The following is a 17,171-nucleotide window of genomic DNA, read 5'->3' as shown; positions in this document are numbered from 1 at the left end:
GATATTTCCCTAAAACTTACCAGTTAGCTTTAAACAGAGAAGAGACCCTTAAATATATAGATTTCCATATAAATTAAGCGTTAATATAGGTAAAATTACAATAAAATGGTAGCAACTTTCTCTTGACTGAGGACAAATACCAGCTGCCTGTGTAGATCTAGTTTGTGATTATTACTTGGAACTAATGTTTTTAGTTTCTAATTTAGAGTGTTATTGGTTTTTGAAACTTTCCCTCCCAAGATTAGCTATGGTATAATTTCATTATAATACATTTTCTCTGTCAATTAGGTCATTTAGTCTAACTAGTAGGGATTGCAGCTCTAAAATTGGCCTGACTTTTTGAAAATATAATTTGAGTTAAAACTATAAGGTAAATTAAAGGAAAACTGGTAAACAGATGGTGGTTAGACCTACAAACTGATGGAACACTAAACCAAAAATTATTTTAAAACCTGAAAATAGTTGACCGAATTCTGTATTTTCCTTTATAGACAAAGTATCACATTAAATATCTCCTATTCTGTGACATTTAGAAATGCATTGAAGATCCCTCCATCCTTATTTTTATTAGAAAAGACTATTTTTCTTAGAAGACACATTACATTGATGTTACCTTTAACATAAATGCCCAGAAAAGGTCCTTTTCACTGTCTTCCTGGACAGTTATAAAAGATAACTGGATAAATGTGTAATAGAAGTATAGCAATTTTTAAAAGATGGATTTAAATATTGGAAAGGATTGAACTTTTGAAAGAATTTTCTTTGATAATGAAAAATATACAGTAGAAATTTTCAATGTTTTCAAAGGAACTTCTGATTTTTCTTCTGATCCAAAAGTAATTAATTTTCCACTTGAAATGATTAATGGATCATGGCTTTATAAATAGATGATAGAAAACATGCTATCAAAGGGTATTTTAAGATGGAAATAAAGGAAATCGTTATCTGGTGTTGTTTGTTACAGCTTCTCATCTTGGTTATGAAAAAAAAAAAGGATGCTCTAATATTATCCTGTAGTTGTCCCAGAAGCAGTGGCTTTCTGATTTCAGGCCTGAATTATTTTGACTTTTTTTCCCTTAATACTGTATTTTTCAGACAGCATCCCAAGGAACTCCTTGAGGTCAGGGGACAGATGGACTCATCTTTGCTCAGCAGTTCACAATGGATGTAGATCAGCAATATTAACCCCCTAAGTGTTAATAAGGTCTTTGTGTATTACAATGTGTTTTAGTGGCTCAGTTGTGTCCGACTCTTTGCAACCCCACCAACTGTAGCCCACCAGGCTTCTCTGTCCACGGAATTCTCCAGCAAGAATGCTGGAGTGGGTTGCCATTCCCTTCTCCAGGGTATCTCCCTGACCCAGGGATTGAACTTAGATCTCCTGTATTACGGACTTCCCAGGGGGCACTAGTGGTAAAGAACCCGCCTGTCAGTGACACTGGTTCGATCCCTGGATTGAGAAAATTCCCTGGAGGAGGGCCCAGCAACTCGCTAAGTATTCTTGCCTGGAGAATCCCCATGGACATAGGAGCCTGGTGGGCTGCAGTCCAGTGAGTTGCAAAGAGTCAGACTTAGTACGCACCCACGCTCCTGCATTATAGGCAGATTGTTCACTATCTGAGCCACCAGGGAAGTAAGGTGGAAGTTGCTCAGTCGTGTCCGATTCTTTGCGACCCCATGGACTGTACAGTCCATGGAATTCTCCAGGCCAGAATACTGGAGAGGGTAGCTATTCCCTTCTCCAGAGGATCTTCCCAACCCAGGGATGGAATCCAGGCCTCCCACATTGAGGATGGATTCTCTACCAGCTGAGGCACCAGGGAAGCACAGAAGGTGTCATTAAAAACAGCCCTTAGTATACAAATATATGTGTGGCTGGGTCCCTTCACTGTTCACCTGAAGCTATCATAACGATTGTTAATCAGCTATACCCCAACTCAAAACAAAAAGTTAAAAAAAAATAGTCCTTTGTTTACTAACTGTGCATTTTAGTGCACAGTCTTTATAACCCATGAGCCTATGCTGGGGGCTTCCCTAGTGGCCTAGTGGTAAAGCATCCACCTGCCAATGCAGGAGATGGGGGTTTAATCTCTGAGACAGGGAGATTCCCCGGAGCAGGAAAAGGCAACCCACTCTAGTATTCTTGCCTGGGAAATCCCGTGGACAGAGGAGCCTGGTGGGCTACAGTTTGTGGGTTCGCAACGAGTCGGACACAACTGAGCCACTGATACTTTCATCTTCTCTTTTGCTAAAAATGTTGTCGAAATACTTCCTTACTTGTTTTCATTTTTAAAAAATTTTTACTTGTTTTTAATAATAAAGGAAATGAGGCACATTTCTAAAGCCCACAATTGCTGCGTTGAAAACAAGATTTATTAGAGAAGTTCTATTTGTCTAGTCTATGATATGCTGATTTATATCATGTTTTTCTTCCAAGACACTACACACAACCAATGGAATAGCTGTGCTCCTTTGAAGTGTAATTGTTCCTAGCAAAAACAGTTATTCTGCAATCCTTGTTATAGAACATTTTGTAATGGGAGAGTATGTATAAATATACTCCAAAGAAATATTTAGCAACAGGGCTTTCAATTCTACAAGAAATCCCTGAAGACTCTATACCAGACCCTTGGGGGTTGCAAACATGAGTGGAACTCAATGCCTGTCCTCAAGGACTTTGGTCAAGTTATTTCGGGATAAGACCCCACAGTTAGGGAAACTGAAAATAGGGTCAGAGAGACCAAAACCAATGACAGTCACAGACCAGAACCAATGATGAATTCAAGGATGGAGAGATTGTAATGTGGCCAAATAAAATGGCCAGAAAAGACTTTGTGAGGTCAAGGGTTTGTTTTATTGTCAGTGTTCTGAGGCATCATTTGTGCCCTTGAAAGATTTGCAGCTGTGCTGTGGTGCCCAGCTGTTCCTGTAGCTCATCATTTCTCTGAAAGAAACTTGGAAAGCCATTGTGACATGGCTGCCAAGATGTTCTTAGTGCCTCATTTGGGGTAAGTGGGTAGGGTTTCTGTTGAGAGGTAAACATCTAAATTTTGAATGAAGAGTTTTATTTGTTGACTGTCTGAATACCTGAGGTTGGGCTCTTAATAATAGCCAAGTGTGTAAGCCTGCTTAAATCATTCCTACTTTTATTAACTTCTTGGCGTTTTCTATTCACTCAAGTTCCGTGTTCTATTAATAACTAATGGCCTTGTTCAGCCCCTGCATGTGCTGTGTTTCTTCGCTAGAAGTTGTTCACTCCTTCCTGAACGATTTCCTGCTTTTATGTTTTCTTGCTCTCTTCCTTGTTCCCATGGCATCTGGGTACTTCAGTCTTTTAGGTGTAACTTGTTACATTCTTATTGGATAGAATTCACAAGGCTCTCACAAGGCAAAATTGTATGGGGTTATTTGAAACTTTTGTTATTTCTGATTATGTTCCAGGGAGCTTTAATAGCCGTCTGATTAAGATTCCGGCTTATCTTCTTGCAAATAGAGAGATCTGCATTTCAGATTGTTTTTAGCACTTGTAAATTTCTCATTTACTTACCTCATCAAATCCCCCTTGAGACTTGGGTAGTTTCAAACTACAGAAGGAAGGCTGCACATGTAGATTGTGTGACTGTGTATGTACTGCAGCAGCACTCTGAAAAGAAATTCAAACCTTTTAAAATTCACAACTTATGCTCAAAACCAAAAATTTAAAATCCCAAACTCCATGCTTAGGATTTACATATTATAGATAGGGCCTTGTAGTTGCAGGGCTGGCTGCAGCTGGTGAGGAGTGGCTGGGAGCCGTCAGTCAGTGGAACTTCCTTCTCTGGGATCAAATGTTTTTGAAATAAGAGGAGTCCCTTTTCCTTTTTGTTTTCTGCTGCTCCACCCAGAACTCATCTCTCACTCTTTTTGGAGGAATTCTCCAGATCCAAGCTCTTTGTCATTCTCTGGTGCTATCCTTTCCTCTAAAACATGTTACAAGCCATTCTTTATTTTCCCCCTCTTCGTATTTGTTAATGCAATCTTCTTCCCATTTCTGCCCCATGAAATCCTGCTCTTTCCTTTAAAATCTAGCAAAAAGCCTCTTCCTGTATGAGGTCTTCTAATCCTATCAGAAAATGTAATCTCGTAGTGGCATATTCTTTTAGTGCTTATTGTTTGTGGTATTCTGTGGTTATTTGTATATATCTCACCACCCCTGAGGATAGCCACTGTATCATATAATTTTTAAAATATTCTTTATAGCATATAGCCTGGTATCATGCACATGGTAAGCACTCAGTAAAGATTTTTGAATTTAATGCAATTTGTGAATCCCAAATGTACCACCACCCGTAAAGTAGTGATGACTGGGAGGCCACAGTTAATATATGATGCCTGCTTCAGTCTTATCCTTCAGCAGATTGTTATTCACTCATTTACCACCATGTGCTTCTCATTCATTTCCTTCATTTGTTTATTTGACTGCACTGGGTCTTAGTTTCAGCACACGGATCTTTGATCTTCAATGGGCATGCCAGTTCTTTAGTTGCAGCACGTGGGATCTAGCTTCCTGACCAGGGATCGATACCAAGCCCCCTTCACTGGGAGTGGGGAGTTTCTGCCACTGGACCACCAGGAAGTCCCTCATTTCCTTTTTAAAAAAGTTTTAAATTTATTTTTGGCTGTGCTGGGTCTGCGTTGCTGCATGTGGGCCTTCTCTAGTTGCAGCCAGCAGGGGCTACTCTAGTCGCGGTGCATGGGCTTCTCCCTGCAGTGGCTTCTCTGGTTGGGGAGCGCGGGCTCTAGGGTGCACGGGCTTAGTTGCCCAGCGGCATGTGGGATCCTCTCAGACCAGGGATCAAACCCGTGTCCCCTACATTGGCAGGCAGATTCTTAACCACTGGACCAGTGGGAAGTCCCGCTCATTTCCTTCTGTAATGTAAGAAACAACATCTGTTAGAGTATTTGGAAGAGTACTTTTCCTCATTTAATATTATTTTAAATAGCTTTTCCTATATAACATCAGTTCAGTTTAGTTCAGTTCAGTTGCTCAGTCGTGTCTGACTCTTTGCGACCCCATGAATCACAGCACGCCAGGCCTCCCTATCCATCACCAACACCAGGGGGTGCTTAATCTGAACTAAGATATTTCATCTGGTCTGTTTTTTCTTAAAGCTGGTAATAGGCTATAAGACTACAAAGTTGGTAGAATCTGTGATCTTAACTAGATAGATGCATTTTTAGGTAGCAGTCCAAGGAATTAGGGGGGTAAGAATGTTGCAACATCTTCAACAACTTTTTTTTTTAATCCAGCACTGGAATTGGAAGAGGTCAGAACTGTAAAGAGGCCAGATGATTGCTTAAAAACACCTCTCAGATTGCAACAGAACTTGACTAGCAGAATAAGCTCCATCCAAACTTTCTGAAGCAATTATCTGAGGGAATTATAAAGTCAGTTGCATAGTAAAGGGGTTCCTTGGGTAAGGTTCATATTCAAATTTGAATTACTGTAAAAGTGCCTTGAGTTATTTATATTTATTATGTCCATTTGTGCTTATGAGCAAGAGTCAGGGTGGGAGGAAGGAAGGGAGAGAGAAAGAATGAAAAGCGAGCCTGATCGTGTTCTCTGGAGCTTGGGGAACAGAGAGAACCATGTAACATTTATGCCAGAGGAATCTCAAGGGAAGAAGCTGGCTGATGGAGACAGTGGCAGAGAGTAGAGAACGGTGGGTGGGGAGTCTGTTTTCCCACTGACAATGGGCTGGAGATATTCCATGGAATTGTAAGTGACCATCCCAAGAAGGTATGCTGGCGTTGGTCACAGATGGGTCAGGGAGCCCATATGTGGGTGGAGCAGACATCTCTGGGCATCTGAATGGCAAAGCAATATAGGTATTTGTAGGGCAGTTAAGAATTTCTCTGGTGGCTCAGATGGTGAAGAATCTTCCTGCAATGCAGGAGACCCGGGCTTGATCCCTGGGTCAGGAAGATCCCTGAAGAAGTGAATGGCTGGACTTTCTCTGTGGACAAAGGAGCCTGGCAAGGTACAGTCTATGCGATCGCAGATAATCAGACACGACTGAATGACCAACACATTAAGACTTTCTCTGCCTCCCCAAGGGGGTCGCAGGCAACTGCACAGGAGCCAGTAGGATGTGCCAAGGAAAGCTGCTAGCCAAGGGAAGAGAAAACTGCAGGTCTGAGCCAGGGGAGGGCAACACTCTACTTTTGCATGAAGTACGGAATTTGGTTTCTATGTGAACTGGGTATTTAATTCCGGAATTGAGACTCTTTTAGAGACTTTTCGTTATCCAACAACACCTGGCACCCAACTGTGAGGCCTTAGATTTAAGTCCAGAGGAAGATTCAGCCTGCCTCAATGGATTTGCAGGGCTCCTCTGTCCATGGGACTCTCCAGGCAAGAATGCTGGAGTGGGTTGCGTTTCCTTCTCCAGGAGATCCTCCCAGTCCAGGGACTGAACCCACGTCTCCTTTGGCTCCTGCATTGGCAGGTGGATTCTTTATCACTGAACCACCAAAAGGGAGGAAAAGTTGCTTTATGACTTTTGTGTATTGTACTTTGTGTCCTCAGTCTTATCTCTTCTCCTGACATTAAAGTCCTTGAGGGTGAGACCTTGGAAATTAGAGGGAGTTGATGTCTTTCTGGAGAAGGAAATGGCAACCCACTCCAGTATTCTTGCCTGGAAAATCCCAAGGACAGAGGAGCCTGGCAGGCTGCAGTCCGTGGGGTCACAAAAGAGTTGAACACAACTGAGTGACTGAGCATGCATGTCCTGATGTCTTAGTCCTCAGGTCTTAGTCATCTTTGTGTATTGTGTATAGCTTAATATACCCATTTGTTCAATATGTATGTATCGAATGAATATTTGGTTGTGAGACTAAAGCAAAACATGACCTTTAAAAAGCATAAAAGTACAGTGATTTTTTTAAATAGAATTTTAAATTTTAGAGTCATTTTAGATTTACAGAAAAATTACAGAGATAGCACATAGAGTTCCTCCATTCCTCATGGTCAGCTTCTCCTTTTGTTAACATTTTATGATTTTAGTATGGTATATTTGTCACTACTGATGAATGAGTGATTGCTTTTTATATGTGCAAATTCTACTTCTTACAGTAGGAGGAAATAAAGGAAAACATGCCATAGTATTTATTGCAAAGAGTAGTCATTTTGATTTGTGGATCAAGGGTTTATACCAAGTATTTGTTAAACTTCTTCATGAGTTTGCTTTACATAAGTAATGTGCTTCCTAATTTCAGTTATAAATCAAAATATATTGCAAAATTCCTAGCAAGTCATATCACTCAGTTCCTTGACCCTTGAATTTCACAAAGTAGTTATGCTTTTTTTTTAAATGGTTAAGGAGGAACTTGATATTTATGTGAGCTGTCATTTTCTTTATTCCATGATGGATTGTTTCCTGTTGCTGCCAGAAATAATACGAATTAAAAGTTAAGATTATTTTTGGTTCAGGTGGTTGTATACCAAACCAAAAATATCAGGAGATGATCAAGTAAAACTCTTTAACCTAAGAAATTTTCCTCCTTGTATACCAGCCTTAATATTTTTGATCCAAACAAATTGTGTGCTTTCTCACAAGATAATTGGAAACAAAAAGTCATTTAATGTAAGAAAAATATTTGAAAAACCAAAGTCTAAAATAAATTCAAGCAACAGAATGAATTTTATATTCATAATGTGATGCACACTTTGCTGTTTGCCAGAACTACATTTGGTGATCTGTTATTTAATATTTTTGTGTTCACAAACACAGTTTAAAGCATTAAGGTAAAGAGTGCCAAGGTTAGAAGTACTTTCAAATGGTATGTCTGTGTAAAAATGGCTTGATAAACTTGTTTTTGCAGAATGTAATGACCCTGAGGGAAATTTCATCCATCTAATACTTTTCTAGTGTTAGCCATTCTCAGCAGTGTGGTAGTCACCGGGTCTCTTACATCATAACTGCTACCAGTGCTGGTGACTGACTGCAATTGAATATCTTACGCCTCTCCAAACTCAATGTGTCTAAAATGAATTCATCTTTTAAAGTCTTGATTATTTCTTCTGACATCCCTCTTTAATCTATGGTAGTAACCACCCTTATGGAAGAAAGTGAAGAGAAACTAAAAAGCCTCTTGATGAAAGTGAAAGTGGAGGGTGAAAAAGTTGGCTTAAAGCTCAACATTGAGAAAACGAAGATCATGGCATCTGGTCCCATCACTTCATGGGAAATAGATGGGGAAACAGTGGAAATAGTGTCAGACTTTATTTTTGGGGGCTCCAAAATCACTGCAGATGGTGACTGCAGCCATGAAATTAAAAGACGCTTACTCCTTGGAAGGAAAGTTATGACCAACCTAGATAGCATATTCAAAAGCAGAGACATTACTTTGCCAACAAAGGTCTGTCTAGTCAAGGCTATGGATTTTCCAGTGGTCACGTATGGATGTGAGAGTTGGACTGTGAAGAAAGCTGAGCCCTGAAGAATTGATGCTTTTGAACTGTGGTGTTGGAGAAGACTCTTGAGAGTCCCTTGGACTGCAAGGAGATCCAACCAGCCCATTCTGAAGGAGATCAGCCCTGGGATTTCTTTGGAAGGAATGATGCTAAAGCTGAAACTCCAGTACTTTGGCCACCTCCTGCGAAGAGTTGACTCATTGGAAAAGACTCTGATGCTGGGAGGGATTGGGGGCAGGAGGAGAAGGGGACGACAGAGGATGAGATGGCTGGATGGCATCACTGACTCGATAGATGTTAGTCTGAGTGAACTCCGGGAGTTGGTGATGGACAGGGAGGCCTGGCGTGCTGCGATTCATGGGGTCACAAACAGTCGAACATGACTGAGAGACTGAACTGAACTGAACTGAATTCAGTGACCTCTCCTCAAACCTCATACTTTACCATGATTTTCTTTCTTTCTACCCTTGCATTCAAACATTCTTCACATTTTGACTTTGAATAGTCTTTGTATGCATTTCTTCCTTTCTACTTCCAAATCCTTAGTCCACAGCTGGATTACCTCATATCTGGATTATTGAGATGGCATCCTAACTAGTCTAATTGTGTCTATTTTCTCTAAGTACTTCTATCATTTCAACATACTAAAAATCTTTCAGTGGATGGTTCTTCCTTCTTCTAGAATGTGATATAGGCTTCTCAGTCTGATTTTGTAGGCAGTTCACCTCTTAGTAGACTTTATTGAGAACTCTTCTTTTGCCATGCCCCTGAGTTTTTTCCATATGTAGAAGGAGATTTCAGTGCTCTTTATTGAGACTTTCTGCAATGAACTAGTGTTTGTTTAATAAAGTCAACTCTTTTAACAGCATCATCCAGGACTCAGTTGGAATTGTCCACCGGCTTAGGTGTACAATCCTCCTTGTCTCACATAAAAAACTGAGAATATACTCAGGCAAGCTGACTCATTTATCCTTGCTGTGCTGTGCTTAGTCACTTCAGTGGAGTCACTTCAGTGACTTCAGTCACTTCAGTCACTTCAGTTCTGCCTGACTCTTTGCAATCCCAACTGTAGCCCTCCAGGCTCCTCTGTCCACAGGATTCTCCAGGCAAGAATACCGGAGTGGGTTGCCATGCCCTTCTCCAGAGGATCTTCCTGACACAGGGACTGAACACAGGTCTCTTTGTCTCCAGCATTTCATGCAGATTCTTTATCCACTGAGCTATCTGGGAAACCATCCTTAGTCTTCTGAAAATTTTTAGGATTAAGTAAAGTTGGTATTGCAAGTAGAGGTAATACTTTTTGAGCCCTAGGGTCTTAAGAGACACTGTTAGCATCCTGTGCTTGGGGCTATTACTACAGTATTATACAACAATTCCAGCATTGTTCTTTCTAAATACTTTCTTTGTTCAAAATGTCCCAGCCTCTGAAGCATTTTTAGAAAAGTCCTTTCCCTCAAATGTTTGTAAGCTTGAGAGGGATCCTAAAGGCCTCACGGGGCAAAGGCTTTTGTCGGTATATCATATATTGATATATAATTATATCCGCTATAACACTGATAACATTAATTGGGTTTTACAGAAGACCTCACATTTCCTACCAAGTGGTAACTAGTTTCATTTTGTTACATTACATTGTAAAGGTGAGAAGAATGATAGTGTGTATTTTATTTACTCTATCTGCATTAAAATTTGAGTTGTTGTCATGTTTACCATCTGCTTCCTTTTTGGGCTCAGTAAAGAAAAGTAAAGAACAGCTTTGAAGAAGAAGATTTATATCACTTGCAAAATACATTGCACAGCATTAGGGTACTTTTGGCCTCTTTATCTCTGTGGACTTATATAGCCTTTGCCACTTGGAGTCATGGTCTGTGTGAAGTGTCTGGCATTTGAGATTGGTGAAAATATTTTATATCTATGCTTGAAATATAGGTTGTGAACTTCCTCTTTTTAAGGCAGTTGATTTCACTATTAATTTCCACGTGGTTGTTCTGAAACAAAACAGGTGTTTAATTTTTTGACTGCACATCATGTAATAGTATTCTTTGCGGTGTGCCATGACCCATCTTCTTAAGCAAATATAGCACGTGCGGAGTTTATTTATAGTTTTGACCTCTAGTCTTCATTGGCACCTAGTTTATTTGGGGCATAATTCACTAGGGCTATAGGTTGCAATTGTTAAGGAGTCAGCTGAGGAGAAGGAGACAGAAGGCACATTGTCCTACTGTGTATAACACTGAGGTGTGCCCACCCTCAGATTACTATACACGTTAAGGGAGGGTGTGGTTTCAGCAGACTGTAGAGGAAGACAGACTGAACAACTTTGAGTATGAAAGGGGGAGATAATATAGTAAAGTTTTGAAAATGTATTAAATAGAGCTAATTGGAGCTACCATTTATTGAGTGATTATCACCAGCATATGCTGTGTTAAGAGCTTTATGTATATCAGCTTATTTAGAGCTCACAACAGTATTCCCAGAGGACTTTGATTTCCTTTGAACAAAATAGGCAACTGAAGTTTAGGTCTGTGGCAAATAGGGATAAAGTAAACAAGAATGAATTTGGGGAACAAATATTAAAATCCTGAAACTAAGGACATTTTTTATAAATTCTGTGAAGTAGATCAGAACATTTTTTTTTTTTTAAGATCGGAACATTTAAAAGGTTTGCATCAGATTCATTTCCCCCAGAGGCGACAGAACAGGATAAGGATAAACTGATAGCAGTGTCTTAACATCCTAAGATTAGAAGGGGCTTTTTACAGATATCTAAAAGATGGATTACAGGGAACATTTATGCCCTTTTTGAAGATGTTTCTAGGCAGCAGAATATTAGTTTGTTAAAGAGATTTATGGTTTTGTCCCTTAAAGCTATATTTAGGAGTTTGTTTATTTTACTGTGAAACTTCACCAAGGATTAGTCTGAATCAAACTGTGCACCTCAAGCTGAAGTGAACTAATCAACTTGTAAAAATTCAAGAAGGGCTCAAATACTTTAAATTATCTATCAACTAGAGTATTTTGAAGGAAAAAAAAGTCTAATGAGTAATTTTGAATGAATTCACACTGGAAAAGTATCAAATGTTTTCTAAGACTACGGAAATGAATTTATACTAACTGAAATTATAGTCATTTTCTTAGTCTTAAATTGAAGCAGTTCACAAACTTACTTGACAGAAGTGAAAAAACACTTTAAAAATTGAATTAAAAAAAATAGAAACAAATTGTACATATTAATTATAGAAAAAATTTGAAAACAAATTTAGCAATGATGAAAAAAATTGCCCATAACCTACCATCATTGTAATATGAATGTTGGTAAGATTCTGTTTGTAGATTCATTAACTGTAAAAAAAAAAACACAGATGTGTATAATTATATACACACATGCATATATTCAAACTAAAACATCTAATAAAAGTTTTCTTGAGGGTAAGACTGATAACTTACCAGTAGCTCTTTCTGAAAAACTGGAATTTTAATATGTTTGGAAGCAAGGGAGTGAGAAATGGAGAGAGAGAATCTAGAGTTTGCTCTAGGTGAAATGATTAAGACCAGAAATTTCCATCTAGCAATAAACAAGCCAAAAACGATGTTAAAAAACCAATTACATTTACACTAGCATGAAAAAGAACAAAACAGAAATAAATTTAGGAAAAGAAGTACAAGACTTGTTCATTAAAAACTACAAAATGTTATTGAAAAACAATGAAATCTACTAAATGGCAATTCATCTTTGTTCATGGATTGGAAAAATTAATATGGCTAAAATGGCATCCTCAAGTTGATCAAGATATTCAGTGCAATCACTTTTGGAATCCCAAGGGCTTGTTTTTTTGTTTTTGTTTTTTTTTTTTCAGAAATTGGCAAACTTATCCTGAAATTCAGGAGACCTAGGATACTCAAAGCATTAAAAAAAATTACAAAGTTGGAGGACTCACATTTATCAGTTTCAGAATACAAAGTTATAGTAATCAAGACAGTGTGGTACTCACATCAAGATAGACATGGATCTATAGAACAGAATTCCAAGATGAGAAATAAACTCTTACATTTATTGTAAATTAACTTTTGGCCTGAGTGCTAAAACAGTTCAGTGGGGAAATAAATGATCCTTCCAGCGAGTGGTGCTGGGAAAGCTGTATTGTTGTTGTTTTAGTTGCTAAGTCATGTCCAACTCCTTAGTGACCCCATGGACTGTAGCCACGAGGATGAACTTGCAGCCTACTTCACATACTATCCAAAAACTAACTTAAAGTGGATCATAGATCTAAATGTAAGAGGTAAAACTATAAAACTCCTAGAATAAATGTGGGAGCAAATCTTCATGACCTTGGATTTAGTCAATGTTTTTTTAGATATGGCCTCCAAAATATAAAGGTCAAAAGAGAAGACTAAGCTGGACTTTATCAAAATTAAAAGGTTGTGCACGTTTACCTTCAAGAAAATGAAAGGACAATGCGTAATATGAGAGAAAATATTTGCAAATCATATGTCTAAAGGGACTTATAACCAGAATATATAAAGAACTATTACCACTCAATAATAAAGACACATCATCCAATTAAAAATGGGCAAAGTATTTCAATGGCATTTTCTCCAAGGAGATATGCAAATGTTCAAATGCTCAGTGTCTTTTGCCATATTGAAATGCAAATCAAACCCACAAATTATTACTTGACACCTACCCAAACAGCAATGACAAAAAAGACAGACAGTAACAAGTGTTGACAAAGAAGTAGAGTCATTGGAACCTTCACACATTGTTGACAGGAAAGTAAAACATTAATCATACAGCCACTATGGGAAATAGTCTGGAATTGCTCAAAAGTTTAAACATAGAGTTACCATATTACTCAACAGTTCCAAGAGAAATGAAAACATAGTGTATGCAAAACTTATAGATGAATGTTCATAACAGCATTGTTCATAGAAGCCAAAAAGTGTAAACCACTCAAATGCCCTTTAAGTGATGAATAGAGAAACAAAAGTGTTATGCTTATACAATGGAATATCATTTGGCAATAAAAAGGAATGAAGTTTATGAATTACTAATACATGCTACGGAGAAGGCAATGGCACCCCACTCCAGTACTCTTGCTTGGAAAATCCCATGGACCGAAGAGCCTGTTAGGCCGCAATCCATGGGGTCGCTAAGAGTCGGACACGACTGAGCGACTTCACTTTCACTTTTCACTTTCATGCATTGGAGAAGAAAATGGCAACCCACTCCAGTGTTCTTGCCTGGAGAATCCCAGGGATGGGGGAGCTTGGTGGGCTGCCGTCTATGTGGTCGCACAGAGTCGGACACGACTGAAGTGACTTAGCATAGCAATACATGCTACAACATAGATGGATCTCAAAAAGTGCTAAGTGAAAGGAACCAGTCATAAAAGACCATATTGTGTAACAACCATTTATGTAAAATAATAAAAACTGTGAATAGAGAAAATAAATTAGTGGTTTTTAGGAGTTGGGTGAGAGGGGGAAGGCTGAGGATTTGGAAGTGTGACTGGTAACAGGTACAAGGTTTGTTTCTGGGGTGTTGAAAATGTCCTAAAATTGGGTAATGGTGATGACTGCAGTGAAAGAGGAGAGTGAAGAAGCTGGTTTAAAACTCAATATTCAAAAAACTAAGATCATGGCATCCAGTCCCATCACTTCATGGCAAATAGATGGGGAAACAATGGAAACAGTGACAGACTGTATTTTCTTGGGCTCCAAAATCACTGCAGATGGTGACTGCAGCCATGAAATTAAAAGATGCTTACTCCTTGGAAGAAAAGCTGTGACTAACCTAGACAGCATGTAAAAAACCAGAGACATTACTTTGCTGAAAAAGGTCCATCTAGTCAAAGCAATGGTTTTTCCAGTAGTCATGTATGGATGTGAGAGTTTGACCATAAAGAAAGCTGAGCGCCAAAAAGAAAAAAAATTGATCCTCAGTTCTTTTTGAGCATCAAAAAGAATTGATGCTTTTGAACTGTGGTATAGGAGAAGACTCTTGAGAGTCCCTTGGACTGCAAGGAGATCCAACCAGTCAATCCTAAAGGAAATTAGTCCTGAATATTCATCGGAAGGACTGATGCTAAAGCTGAGGCTCTAATACTTTGGCCACCTAATGCAAAGAACTGACTCATTGGAAAAGACCCTGATGCTGGGAAAGGAGGAGGAGAAGGGGACGACAGAGGATGAGATGGTTGGATGGCATCAGCAACTCGATGGACATGAGTTTGAGCAGGGTCCTGGAGTTGGTGATAGACTGGGAAGTCCGGCATGCTGTAGTCCCTGGGGTTGCAGAGAGTCAGACACGACTGAGCCACTGAACTGAACTGACCTGGTGGCTGCATAACTTTGTAAATACACTAAAAATGAATGAATTGTATGCCCTAAAAAGGCAAAATTTGGGATATGTAAATTATATATTCATAAGACTGTTTAAAAATGCAGTAGCTTATTTTGTGAGATTTCCTGGCTTATTCTTTTCTTCTTTTCTCTGGACCTTCTCTTTCCTTTTCCTGTTCTACTCAAGTTTGATTTTATGTCTAGCAGTTTCTTGTCAGTCTGAGTTCCCATCTTGAGTGTGAGTGCTGAGGGGAGCAGTTTCCAGAGTTTAGCCCCTTAGACTTGGCCATTGGCTTTATCATTCATCTGTTTTTGGAGTAGCCAAAAGCCTTCCAGTTTCAGTTGCTGCTCTGATGTTGGCCAGCAAGGCTTTGTAGTAAGTACCTGTTGGTTACTCTGGTTCTCAGGCTCCTTAGTCACCTTACTGCTTCACTTTCTTCCTTTCTTTAGAGATTCAGGGACTGTGCAAGTCTTGTAGTTGCATGTGATTTCTACCAAATGATTTGTATTTTTTGGGATTCAAGAAGATACTCTCTCACCTGGTTTTGCTGTGGATGTTGTCCAGGGTTTTGGTTTTGGTATTAGTTGTTCTGTTTTCATGTGGAGATTTGGGAAGATTCAAAGCTATGCTTCCATTGCTATGACTACCATTTTTCTAGAATTCAGAAATGTAACCTTTCTGACTCCTTGAGGAATAGGTTTGGAAAGAGTCTGGCAAAAACAGGACATCCTCCTGGAGATTTAAATATCCTTGAAAGAAGAGTCTGTGGCTCATTGGCCTTCTAAATCCAGCACCTAGCACAGGCCATGGCATAGGATAACACCCAGATAAACATGTGTTGAGTGAATAGAAGTGCAGAGCGATGAACGACTTCTTGAAGGAGAGCACGCTAGAATTTGTAGCCAGCACCCTCTTACCAGTGTTGACAAATGGGGGCCTGTCTAGATGGCTTCCTCTTCTTACACATGTAGATCAGAAACATGTCTGAAGCTTTGGGCAGCTATTCAACTGCATTACCTGCTTCAGTTTATCAAGAACTATTGAGAAATGATAAGAATTGTAAGTTTTCAGTATTCTTAGGGTGTTGATGATCTAGGTTGCCTGAATTCTAGAAGTACCTGAATGACGGTGTTAGATCCTTCATTGTCCCCGAGGTGTTGGGTCTCTGTCCCAGAAGTCTTAGATTCCCTTAGGTCCTTCATAACCTTAGATTCATTTTCTAACCCTAAACTACGCTAACTAACCTTTCTTGTGGGTAAATAAACCACATGTATGGGATAGTATCTTGCCATGCAGGATCTTTTCAATCTGATACAGGGGAAAACTGCCTGATCTTTCCTGAGCTCTCTGCTTCTCTAATAAATCACTTTTATTTTTTCTATTCTCCTAGGAACTCTGAAAACTTAGTAAATAGAGCTATATATCTTAAAAAGAGGAATTTCCTCAGGTCTCATCATTCTTCTGAAATTTCTGAGTTGCCTTGGGCTGGCCATGCCATGTCTTTCCTGAGTCTCTTAGCCTCATCACCACTGACTTCCCAGGGTTCCATTTAGTTTGATGAAATTGTGCTGAGACAGAAATGGAGTTTCAATAAAATGTGCTGTCTGTTATTTGTGTTTTTACAAAGACTTGCAATGCTTTAACTCGGAGAAGTTGAGTTGAGTAGAAACGGATACCTTTGCCATTTTTCAAGTCCAGATGATGTCTGATGATCTTTGACATAAAAAAAAATAAAAAATACAATTACAAGGAGCACAGCATTCACTGTGAGTAGCTGTGAAGATGATTACTGTTACATCTCTGGGTTGGACTCTTGAATAGGTTTCTTCACAGATTCTCTTGAGATATGTGTATCAAATCAGCTTATTAAAAAATATGGGCATATTGCCTTAACAGTTGGCTGCCTTTAGACACTGCAGCTGTTGGAAAGGCCTGAGTGAACTAATTAAATTATGGTTGAAAAGCCCCTCTCTCTGACGTTAACTAGTACTTGCCATGAACACCTTCTTAAAATACTGGTGGTTGGGGAGAGAAAGATGTGCAAAGAATACAGACAGCTGCATTTATTTTCAATTTGAAAAAGGAACTAAACACACAAAAATGCCATTTACATTCTTGAAAGTTGAGTGAAGAATTGTAATCTTGGTATGCCATTTCTGAAACTTTTTGAAACTTCCTTCTTTTGGTTTACTCTTTGCAACTCTGCCCAATTTTGTATATGGTGGTTAGTTTAACTCTTTAAATTGATGAATTTTTGGCTTAAAGCTTCCCTATATTTTAAAGTGCTTTTTAAAATGATAAAAGATGCTTATGGCAAAGTTGATGTAATATGAAAAAATGAAATGAAAGTGTTAATCATTTCATTTTTTCATA

At 38.9% G+C, this 17,171-nt stretch overlaps 1 protein-coding gene and 1 long non-coding RNA gene across 6 annotated transcripts in view; one reads left to right on the top strand and one right to left on the bottom strand.

The window, feature by feature from the left end:
* The window catches only part of TBC1D4 (TBC1 domain family member 4), a 210,120-nt gene that overhangs the window by 65,510 nt on the left and 127,439 nt on the right, over nt 1-17,171 (top strand). The gene's annotated exons all lie outside the window — the stretch shown is intronic.
* On the bottom strand, nt 959-9,786 carry LOC133258477 (uncharacterized). Its single transcript, XR_009740038.1, has 2 exons — nt 9,482-9,786; nt 959-9,440 (listed from the first exon to the last, which is right to left on the bottom strand). It is a non-coding gene; the product is annotated as an uncharacterized LOC133258477 (long non-coding RNA).

Source organism: Bos javanicus, chromosome 12, assembly GCF_032452875.1.
Source record: "Bos javanicus breed banteng chromosome 12, ARS-OSU_banteng_1.0, whole genome shotgun sequence".
In the NCBI taxonomy this organism is placed as follows: Eukaryota; Metazoa; Chordata; class Mammalia; order Artiodactyla; family Bovidae; genus Bos; species Bos javanicus.
The sequence above is the reverse complement of the archived record's forward strand: the minus strand, read 5'-3'. Positions and strand labels throughout refer to the sequence as shown.